Genomic DNA, 10,358 nt, shown 5'->3' on the forward strand with positions numbered 1-10,358 from the left:
CTCACCTGAACCATGTTGGGACCAGTGTCCTGGCAAATTGAATAACAAGGGCCAAGGAAACTGCTTTAAACTAAAGGTGGAAGGAGGGGACTTTGGGAGAGGGGATATGTAGGTCCACAAAGCAATAAATGGTGGCATTGCACAACAACTATTTAGGTCATGATATCCACAGTGGGGCAGAAAGGGACAGTGTACAAACATTGGGAAAAAAAATAGATGGAGTCAAATGGAATGGTAAAAAGGCAAAGTTAATGGCTTTTAAATGCATGTACTTGTTAGAATAATAAATGAATTAATGACAGAGAGGTTAATGGGTATGATCTTATAGTCATTACAGGGACATGATTATAAGGAGATCAAAGCTTGGATCTAAATATTCAGGATTTGTGACTTTTCAAAAGGACAGGCAGGAAGAAAGAGGTAATGGGGTAATTTTGTTAGTACAGGTTGGAATAAGTACAACAGCAAGAAAATGATCTTGGATAGGAAGATATAGAATCCATACCGGTTGAGATGACATTGATTGGCGTATCTTTAGGCTCACTACCAGTAGCTATACTTTAGGACAAAGAATACATCAGGAGATAATGAGACTATGCAACAAAAACAGTACGTTAATTATTGGTGACTTTAATCTTTACCTGACGAAGGGGCTGTGCCTGTGATTTCACATAAACTTGTTGGACTATGACCTGGTGTCTTATGACTTCTTATTTTGTCCACCCCAGTCCAACACTGGTACTTTCACATCATTACTTTAACCTTCACATAGAATTAAATAGAGAAAGACTACAAGACGTTACAGCACCAGATGGGTTTAAGATCCTTTGGATTAAGGATCACAAAAAGCTTGCATATAAATTCAGCAGGTAATAGAGACACCAAATCGAATGTTGGTCTTTATTTCAAAGGAAATGGAGTATAAATATGCTTGTTAAAACTATACAGTGCACTAATCAGGCCACACCTAGAATACTGTGAACTTCTGGACATCTTTTCTAAGGAAAGATATACTGGCATTGGAGACTGTCCAGAAAAGGTTCAGTAGGTTGATCCTGATCGTGGTGGGTTTTTTTAATGAAAAAGGAGAGGTTGAGTAAGTAGTGCTTGTACTTAAGAGTTTAGCAAAACGAGAGATAACCTTGTGGAAACATAGATTGTTGGGGACAGGTACTGACAGGTTTGTTTTTTTTTTAAAACTTTATGGGAGAGTCTAGGACCAGAGAACATAATCGCAGAATAAAGATTCACCCATTTAAGATGGCGGTGAGGAGAAATTTCTTCTTTCTGAGGGTTGTGAATCTACAGAATTTTTGATTGATGAAAAGCTATAGAGGCTGTGCCATTAAGTATATTCAAGGCCAAGATAGACAGATTTTTATTCAATAAGGGAATTATGGATGATGAGGAAAAGGCAGGATAATGGAGTTGAGTATTATCTGATCAGTCATGATCACTTTGAGTGGCAGACCAGACTAAATGGGCCAAATGGCCTACTTTTGTCCCCAAGTCTTATGGTCAAATTCTCTACATAAAGCTCAAAACCCATTGCTCTAAAACCACCAAAAGCACTTTAACTAAATGATATACAAAAACATGACAGATCTTCAAGAGATTAAAGTTTTAGATTATTTATTCTAGTCTTTGCTGGATAGATACCCTTGTGAACACTTTCCAAATCCTTTATGTATTGTTGGTTTGAAAATGAATTCATCTGTCAAATGATGTAAATTCAATTTCATAATGTTGAACTCACAGTCAATTACACTTATAAATACTGTACCCAATGACACCCAACGTTGGAATAAGCACAATTTGATTTCCCTGCCTGGATATGAATGGAAACAAATTAAGAGGTGTGCTTATTTGTTACGACATTAACCCAGCTGCAGAGTCTATTAACCACTGTAAAAACTTTATCAGCCAAGCCATCAATTATGGTTGCTGTAGCACTGCACGGTACTCAACCAGCTGAACTAAGCAAAAGTATATTTCACCAAATAGAAAAAAAAAGAAGTGCCGATGCTGGAAATCTGAAACAAAAACAGAAATTACTGCTAAATCTCAGCAGGTCTGTCGTGAGAAATCAGTGTTAACATTTTAGGTCCAGTGACCCTTCAGAACTCAAAACAGTGGTATTCTGAAGAAGGGTCGCTTGACCTGAAATGTTGCCTCTGATGTCACCACAGATGCTGCCAGATCTGAGATTTTGCAGCAACTTCTGGTTTTGTTTCACCAAATATAGATCTCTTCCAAGCAACTACCAAATAAGAATCCAGAGCTGTTTCACTTTAACTTGCTTTCCAGTAAGTTGAAAATGTGTTTCTTTTAAGCATACTCTGCCATTAAATCACTTCTAGACAAAATCTATGACTTGGGTTTATGTCACCAAGATTCTGTCTAACTAAAAATACTACACCTACAAACACAAAAGTATCACTAATTAGTAACAGTTCAAGTAGATTGCCACAATAAATAAAACAGAGAGCAACCAGATCACAGCTACTTGAAAGTGATGAATACCCATCTGTTAACAGTAAAAGGTGAAATTCAAATAGTTACAGATTTATTTTCACAACAAGTTTTCAGAACAACATAAAGCACAGAAAAATTTCCTGCATGTGATCACAACTATTGTTAGCACCAGTAATTGGTCGTTCTGGATCCTGTATCTAAAACTTCTTATGCACATTCTCATGTTTCCAATAAGCATCAAATCCAGTTATGAGTAATACTGCATGAGACACATCACAATTTGGTGCTGAGTTCTGATGGTAGACATCAGAAAAATTCACACTTCCATTATGACAAAAAAAATTGTGGTTTTCCTCACCCTGGGTTGCTCTGATGCACCGCCAAGTGGCCAAAGAGTAACAATGGAAGTGATTAATCTGTTTTATTTTGAGCCATGCTGGTATTTAACAACATTAGAACAGATATTTTAAACAAAAAGGCTTAGCTTTGACAATTTTGTTTTCAAAATACTATGAAGAAATTTTCAACAACCTGTGCACACTATACACAACAAATATACATTCTGAGTACTGCAATTCAAAACTTGCTCAATTCATCAAGAGTTGTTAAACAGCACCTTCCAAAACAATGGGCATGACCATCCAGAAGGACAAGGAGAGCAAGAGAGGCACTTGCAGGTTGCCCTTCAAACCACTCGGTTACCCTCAGTGTTACTGGGTCAGAATCCTGGTACTCACTTGTTAACAGCATTGTGTGGGTACATACACCACCACAGGGGAAAGCAATCATAGTACTGTAATTGGTCTAGTAATTCAAACACCCAGGTAATGTTCTGGTTTCAGATTTCACAATGACAGATGGTAGAATTTGATTCCAATTTTTTAAAAATCTGGAATTAGAAGTCTAACAATGACTTTTAATCATGAAATGATTCTCAAAACCCATCTGGTTCATTAATACCCTTTAGGGAAGGAAAGCTGCTATCTTTGCTTGGTCTAGTCGATGTACGACTGCAGATATGAGTTTAACATAGATAGCTGTCATCAGAAATGGTTTAGCATGCCATTTTGTTGTTTCGATCAAAGTTTCAAAAGAGAACTAACCATCTGGCATCCACTGAGATATCAGAATCGACAAAACCAAATACAGCCCTGAGATCCTCCAAATTCCTCCTTACCAACATCTGGCCGCTAGTGCCAAAATTGGGACAGCTGTCTCACACAGATTAATCATATTCATAGAATCATACCTCTCAGACAATGTCCTAAATAACACCATCACCATTCCTGGGTATACCCTGTCCCACTGGCAGGTCAAAACCAGCAGAGGCCCTGGCAAAGTGGCATTCAATCAGGAGGGAATTGTCCTGGGAGTCCATAACATTGACTCCCGATCCCATTAAGTCTCATGCCACCAAATCAAACATGGGCAAGAAAACCTGTTGTCGGCTACCACGTACCCCATCCCCTTCCACGTTAGCTGAAGAATCAGTACTCCTCCATGTTGATCAGTACTTCGAGGAAGCACTAATGATGGCAAGGGTGCAGAATAGCCATTGCTAAGTGTTGATCAGCAGCAACACTATGGACCAAGTTTGTTCAGTCCTAAAGGATTGATCCGTTAGAGTGGGTCTGCAGAAGGTGGCAAGGGAATGAAAGGGGGATCATATTTGGCCTCATCCTCACCAAACTGCCTGTTGCAGATGCATCTGTAAGAATGATTATTGCATGATTTTTATGGGTACAAAGTCCCACCTTGACAATGATAATAGCTTATATAAATGTTGTGTGGCACCAGCACTGTGATAAATGTGATAAACAGATCTAGCAGCTCCAGAGTGGCCAATGAGGCAACATGCGCCATCAGCTGTAGCAGGATTTGTACTCAAACACAGTCTGTAATCTCATGGCCTAGCATATCATCCACTCCACCACAACCATCAAATTGGGCATCAACCCTGGTTCAATTAAGAGTGCAAGGGGGCAGTCGGAAGCAGCACTAGATGTACTTAAAAGTGAGTTGACAACATAGTGAAGCAACAATACAGGACTACTTGCAATAACAAACAGCAGGTGATAGTAGAGATAAACAATTCCATAAGCAATTCATCAAGTCTAAGCACTACAGTCCTACGACAGCCAGTCATGAATATCATAAACAGTTAAGTAGCTGATTAGAAGAGGAGGCTCCGTAAGTATTCCTATCCTCAATGCTGTGGAATCCTAACACATCAGTGCAAGAGGCAAAGCTGAAATAATTGCAACAATCTTCAGCAGGATGTGCCAAGTGAATGACCCATCTCCATCTCCTCCAGCGATCTCCAACATTACAAATGCCAGTCTTCAGCCAATTCAAATTCACTCCATGAGCTTGAGGCACTAGATACTGCAAAGCCTAGGGACCTGACAACATTCCAGCAATCATACTGAAGTGTGCTCCAGAACTTGCTGTTCCCCTAGCCAAACTGTTCCAGTACAATTACAACACTGACATCTAGCCAAAAATGTGAAAACTTGCCCAGAATGTCCTGGGCGCAGTCTGCAAAAAGCACTGAAAATCAAACTTAGACAATTCCTACTCCAGTCCATTGTCAATCATCAGTAAAATGATGGAAGGTTTCATCAAGTGTTTTTAAAAAATTGCTTCGTAATAACCTGCTCAATGATCAATTTGTGTTCTGCCAGACCCAATCAGCTCCTGACCTCATTTCAACCTTCGTTTAAACATGAGCTGCATTCCAGAGGTGAGAGTGACTGCCCTAGACATCAAGGTTGCATTTGACTGAGTGTGGCATCAAGGAGCCCGAGCAAACTAAAGTCAATAGGAATCAGTGCATATCCCTTGCCTGTCACAGACCAAAGAAACACAATCGTAGATGTTGATCAGTTATCTCAACTCTAGGACATCTTCACAACAGTTCCTCCAGAGAATGTCCTCAGGCTATCCACCTTCAGCTGCTTCACTGATGACCTTTCATCCATCGTAAGGTCAGAAGTGGGGATGTTCACTGAAGTTCAGCATTAGCGTGAAGTCAAGAGTGTGAAGGAATCTCAGAAACCCTACAATGCAGAAAGAGGCCATTTCGCCCACTGAGTCTGCACTGACCTTCTGAAGAGCATTCCACCCAGACACACCCCACACCCTAACCCTGTATGGCACCTTTACCACGGCTAATCCACAAACACTCCCCACTTGCTTTGAGTGCTGCTTCAACAACATTCCAGCAGGTTGATACCATTCAGGACAAAAGCAGCTCATCACAATGACAAACATTCACTCCCACCACCACCAGCAGTGTACACCATCTACAAGATGTACTGCTGAAATTCATGCAAGCACCTTCAAATCCACACGCACTATCAGTTAGGAGAACAGCAGCTGATACATGGGAACACTATTACCTGCAAGCTCTCCTTCCAAACCACTCACCATCCCGACTTGGAAATATATTGCCATTCCTTGTGTCACAGGTTCAAAATGGCATAGTTGGTCTACCTAGAGCACATGGACTGCAGCAATTCAAGGAGACAGCTGGTAATGGGCTACAAATGCTGGTCCAGCAAATGACACCCATATCCTATGAATGAGTAGAAAAAAAAAGTTTGTTTCAAATGTGCCTTTTCCAAACTTGACATCATTTTGCTTTTTGTTTTGTTATCAGTCTTCACTACTCCAGTATTTTCCAGACTCTTGACTCAATGCTCACATTCGACATCATACTGATGTCCAATCATTAACCATATGACCTCAGAAATTCAATTACCTTCTACCAATTCAGTGCCCTCACACTCTCAAACTATTTACCAATATATGAAGAGGGGTAGGGCATTCAGCCCCCCTCAGCCTGCTCCCCCATTCAATAAGAGCACACAAATCCATATTTCTGACTACCCCAAAAACTTTTCACATCCTTCCTTAACAAGAATCTATTCACCTCTGCCATAACAATGTTCAATGACTCTACTTCAGTTCTCTCTTCAGGAATAGAGCTCCAAAGATTCCCAAACCTCAGAGAAAAAGTCTTATTAGTTTTAAGTAGGTAATGCTTGATTTTTAAACTGGGGCCCTTATTTCTTGTTTTTCCCATAACAGGAAACATCACTTCCATATTGACTGTGTCAAGACTCCATCAGTTTCTTATGTTGCAGTCAATCTAGTTGCCTGGCAATGTCATCAACAACCCATTAGCTTAAAAAAACCATTTCCTTTGTTCAAAATAATGGAACTGGCAGTACATAAATGTTTAAAAAAGTGTCAATGTTGACTACAATTCTGGCAGCTCCACTGCATACACCGTACCACAGATAGTAGAAAATTCTCACGTGGCGCACAGTTGGGAGATGATCCCAGATGATCTCAACCAGAGCAACAAGTAGGAACATTAATATGGGTAAATGCAAAGTATTGCATTTTGGTAAAATGAATGAGGGCAGGACTTGTACAGCTAACGATAAGGCCCAAAGTAGTGCTGTCAAACAGAGAGATCTAGGGGTTTGGGTGCATAGTTCCTTGAAAGTTGCATCACAGGGAGACAAGGTGGTTAAGAGGGTGTTTAGCACACTTGCCTTCATTGCTCAGATGCCCGGGTGGGGCGTCACGTTGAGGTTGTGCAGAATATTGATGAGGCCACTTTTGGAGAACACTGTATAGTTCTGGTCACCCAGAAGGATTTATTGTTACCAAGACTTACCAAGATGTTGCCAGTTCTGGAGGGTTTCAATTATAAGGGGAGGCTAGATAGGTCGGGACTGTTTTCAGTGGTGCATAGGAGATTGAGGGGTGACCTTGTAGAGGTTCATAAAATCATGAGGGGTATAGATAAGGTGAATAGGAGAAGTTTTTTTTCCCTAGAGCTGGAGAGTTCTAAACAAGGGGCATATTTTTAAGGCCGAAGGAGAAAGGTTTGAAAGGGACCAGAGGGGCAACTTTTTCACACAGAGGGTGGTTCATATGTGGAATGAACTGCCAAAGAAAGTGGTAGATGCAAATACAGTTACAACATTTAAAAGGCACTTGGACAGGTACGTGAATAGGAAAGGTTTAGAGAAATACAGGCCAAAGGCAGGCAAGTGGGACTAGCTTAGTTTGGGAAACTTGGATGAGTTGGACTGAAAGGTCTGTTTCTGTGCTCAACAATTAGGCTTCATAATCCTGGTTGCTCTCCACTGACTTCCAGAAGAAGTGAATTGGTGCGGCGGTTAGACAAGGTCAGGTCAGGTTTAAAAACAATACCCAATTCCCCAGTCAGAAAGTATACTGCCGATTACAGTCTGGACAAATTAAAATACACTGATGTATGGCCAACAGATGCAAAATGCAGGATAACAACAACAACAAAGCGGGTCACCCGAGACTTGGAACTAACTTTACCAGGCATTTTTCTTCTGCTATTGCCATGCATCAATCCACCGACATAGGAGACGTCCACAAAAAAAGGTTGGGAAGATAAAACAAAAAGGCAACTATTGTACAAACTGCAAAGGCCTGCTATTGCGTTAAAGGCTATAACACAAAATGGTATTTACAAACCATTTAGTCGGATTCCCGTGATTTATGGCATAGCTGGAACTCTTCCAGTCAATTACTCCCAGGAGTCCTATTGTACGTAACACATCGCAATGATCGTTCGCACATTGGCCTTTTAAACAGATAAAAACAACAACTGGGCCGAGCTTTCCTATCGCATTTTCAACAGTTGGAACGCCTCCAAAAGTCTAGTGCTAGATATCTGGTGCCCCCTTGAGCCAAGCCATTCATAAATTCAGAACAAAAGCCCTTTTTTATTTCTCTTCAAGCATCTAACAAACCCAAATCATTTTACATCTTGCGTGCAATAGTTTCCCGCAATCCAAGTGTTGCGCATCTGAATCTGCACAGAATGGGTTAATGCATGATCAAATCCAGGAATGCTTTCACTTCAAATCGCTTCCGATTTTCTTTTTTGGAAACAGAAACTGGTTTGCATCCAAGTACTCAAGCCTTAGTCGTGAAATATACGAGGAATAGATGCCTCTTAGACCATGTAGAGACGAATAAAGGAACAGGATCAGACCACTGAACCGACTGGCTTTGTGTGCACTGGTTACGATGTAAAATGAATGTCAATTACAGAGGAATTGGAGGACCCAGCTCCCAGCACCATCTGGCAGACAGGTGGGTTGTGCTGCAGCTCTTCCCTTGGAGACCATTAGCACCGCCGACCGACCACCCACCCACCCCCCCACAGGGAGGGGTTTAGGGAGGTGTAGGAGGAGGGGGTGAGGGGGGGAGGGAGGGGTTGTAGGAGGAGGAGGGGGGGGGGGGTGTAGGGGGGGGGGTGCAGAGACGCAGGCGCACTCTTGTCTCCGGGACCATCCCTCCTGTTTAATCCTCTAATGCAAAAGCCCACTGCAGCACACACATAATCCCTTTTTTCGCTGCCATTAACAGCAGTACCGTTAGCGGAGGCTGGGAGGCGGCTCACGCTGCATTGTGCAGCCGCTGGAATATTCTGTCAACTGCTGATAATACCAGAGCCTGCCATTATCAGCGTGAGAGCACAACGCCAGTGTTATAACTGCGCTGATGCAAACACATCTTAAATACCACTGCCCAAATCGGTGGGATAACGTGTTTTTTTTTCTTAACATAATTCTCTCTTCGCAGTCCTGCTCTTGCAAAAACAGTACGCCCGTTCCAATCGATTCTTACATTACCACGTAAATGATCACCGCGCCGATTCTGATCTACAACTGTGAATCGAGTGGGGAGGGGGAAGATCTTAATTTATAAATCAATAATGGGAAGCTGGAAACAGAACAAAAGAGAGACCATTCAATCAGACTTCTTCCCCCCACATCCCCCCCCCTTTCCTATAATCAGCTGCAGACAACCGGCGGCTTAACAGAGGAGAGACGCACAATTTTCCTGAAATTCCCACGCAGACAAAGACACGTTGGATCCCGCATTGTCTTCAGCAAATATTTTCCGATTTTATTTCCTTTTGTCTCTCCCCCAAACCCCTATCTCCGCACAGCCCCTCAGAAACATATAAGGGGGAGGTGGGTGGGTGGGTGTGTGTATGGATGGGTGGGGATACCAGAGATTTCCCTTCCCGTTGTTTGCCAAGAATGGATGACAGTGCTGAAAAAAAAGGACAGAATGAGAGCAGGGAGGAGAGGGCAGTTTAACATATGGGGAGCGGGGGTAGGGGTGTGGGGGAGGTTTAAGCAAAAATAAAAGGAACAAAACGCACTGGAGGGGATAACAGGCAGACGAGAAGCAGCAGGATTTTTTTTTAAAGTCCAAATAGCGTTTTGGAGCCCACAGAGCTTCTCCATCCATCGTGGACCACAGCCTAGGGGGAGGGGATAAAAAAAGCAAAGTGCTCCTTTCTGACAGCGTCTGCTTCCCTCTCTCCCCCTCTCTTTCTCTTTCACACACACACATAAACTCAGCTATAAATGGTTTCTGGAAGCAGGCAGGCCCACTCCACCTACATATATATATAAAAGGAAAGGCTTTTTTTCCGCCCAAGCGTGCTCTATTCTTTGTCTGTGGTTCAGATGACACCTACCTGCAGAGCTTCAAGCCGCTGCTTGCTAGAGGTTGCTATCGCGGGTTCGGAGCCTGCAGACTGAAAGTCAGACAGGGAGCGTGAGGGGCGGGGCGGGGCGGGGCGGAGTGCGCGCACACGGCGTGCGCGCCCTCGCCGGAGCCCCGCCCAGCCACCACCCGCAGCGCGAGGCGCGCCTCCGAAGGTTCGAGGGCAGCGGGGGCAGAGGATGCGCGCGCCATCTGCTTCAGTCCCCGTGCGCTGCTGATGCTGATGCTGCACGGGTCACTGGACCCTTCAAGATGCAACTTTTCCGGTCAGTTTCCACGAAGTAGATGCGAAGCGGCGG

At 42.9% G+C, this 10,358-nt stretch overlaps 1 protein-coding gene across 5 annotated transcripts in view; it reads right to left on the reverse strand.

Annotated features, from left to right (window-relative positions):
* The window catches only part of LOC109934900 (microtubule-associated protein 2-like), a 240,988-nt gene extending 230,858 nt beyond the window's left edge, over positions 1-10,130 (reverse strand). For 3 of the 5 annotated variants that reach the window (XM_048599358.1, XM_048599359.1, XM_048599355.1), the window contains exon 1: positions 10,031-10,130. The gene's annotated coding sequence lies outside the window, so the exon portion shown is untranslated. The remainder of the gene's footprint in view (positions 1-10,030) is intronic. The other 2 variants (XM_048599356.1, XM_048599357.1) reach the window with 1 other exon arrangement.
* Positions 10,131-10,358: the final 228 nt, after the last annotated feature.

Source organism: Rhincodon typus, chromosome 7 (genome assembly GCF_021869965.1).
Source record: "Rhincodon typus isolate 14 chromosome 7, sRhiTyp1.1, whole genome shotgun sequence".
NCBI classification, from domain to species: Eukaryota; Metazoa; Chordata; class Chondrichthyes; order Orectolobiformes; family Rhincodontidae; genus Rhincodon; species Rhincodon typus.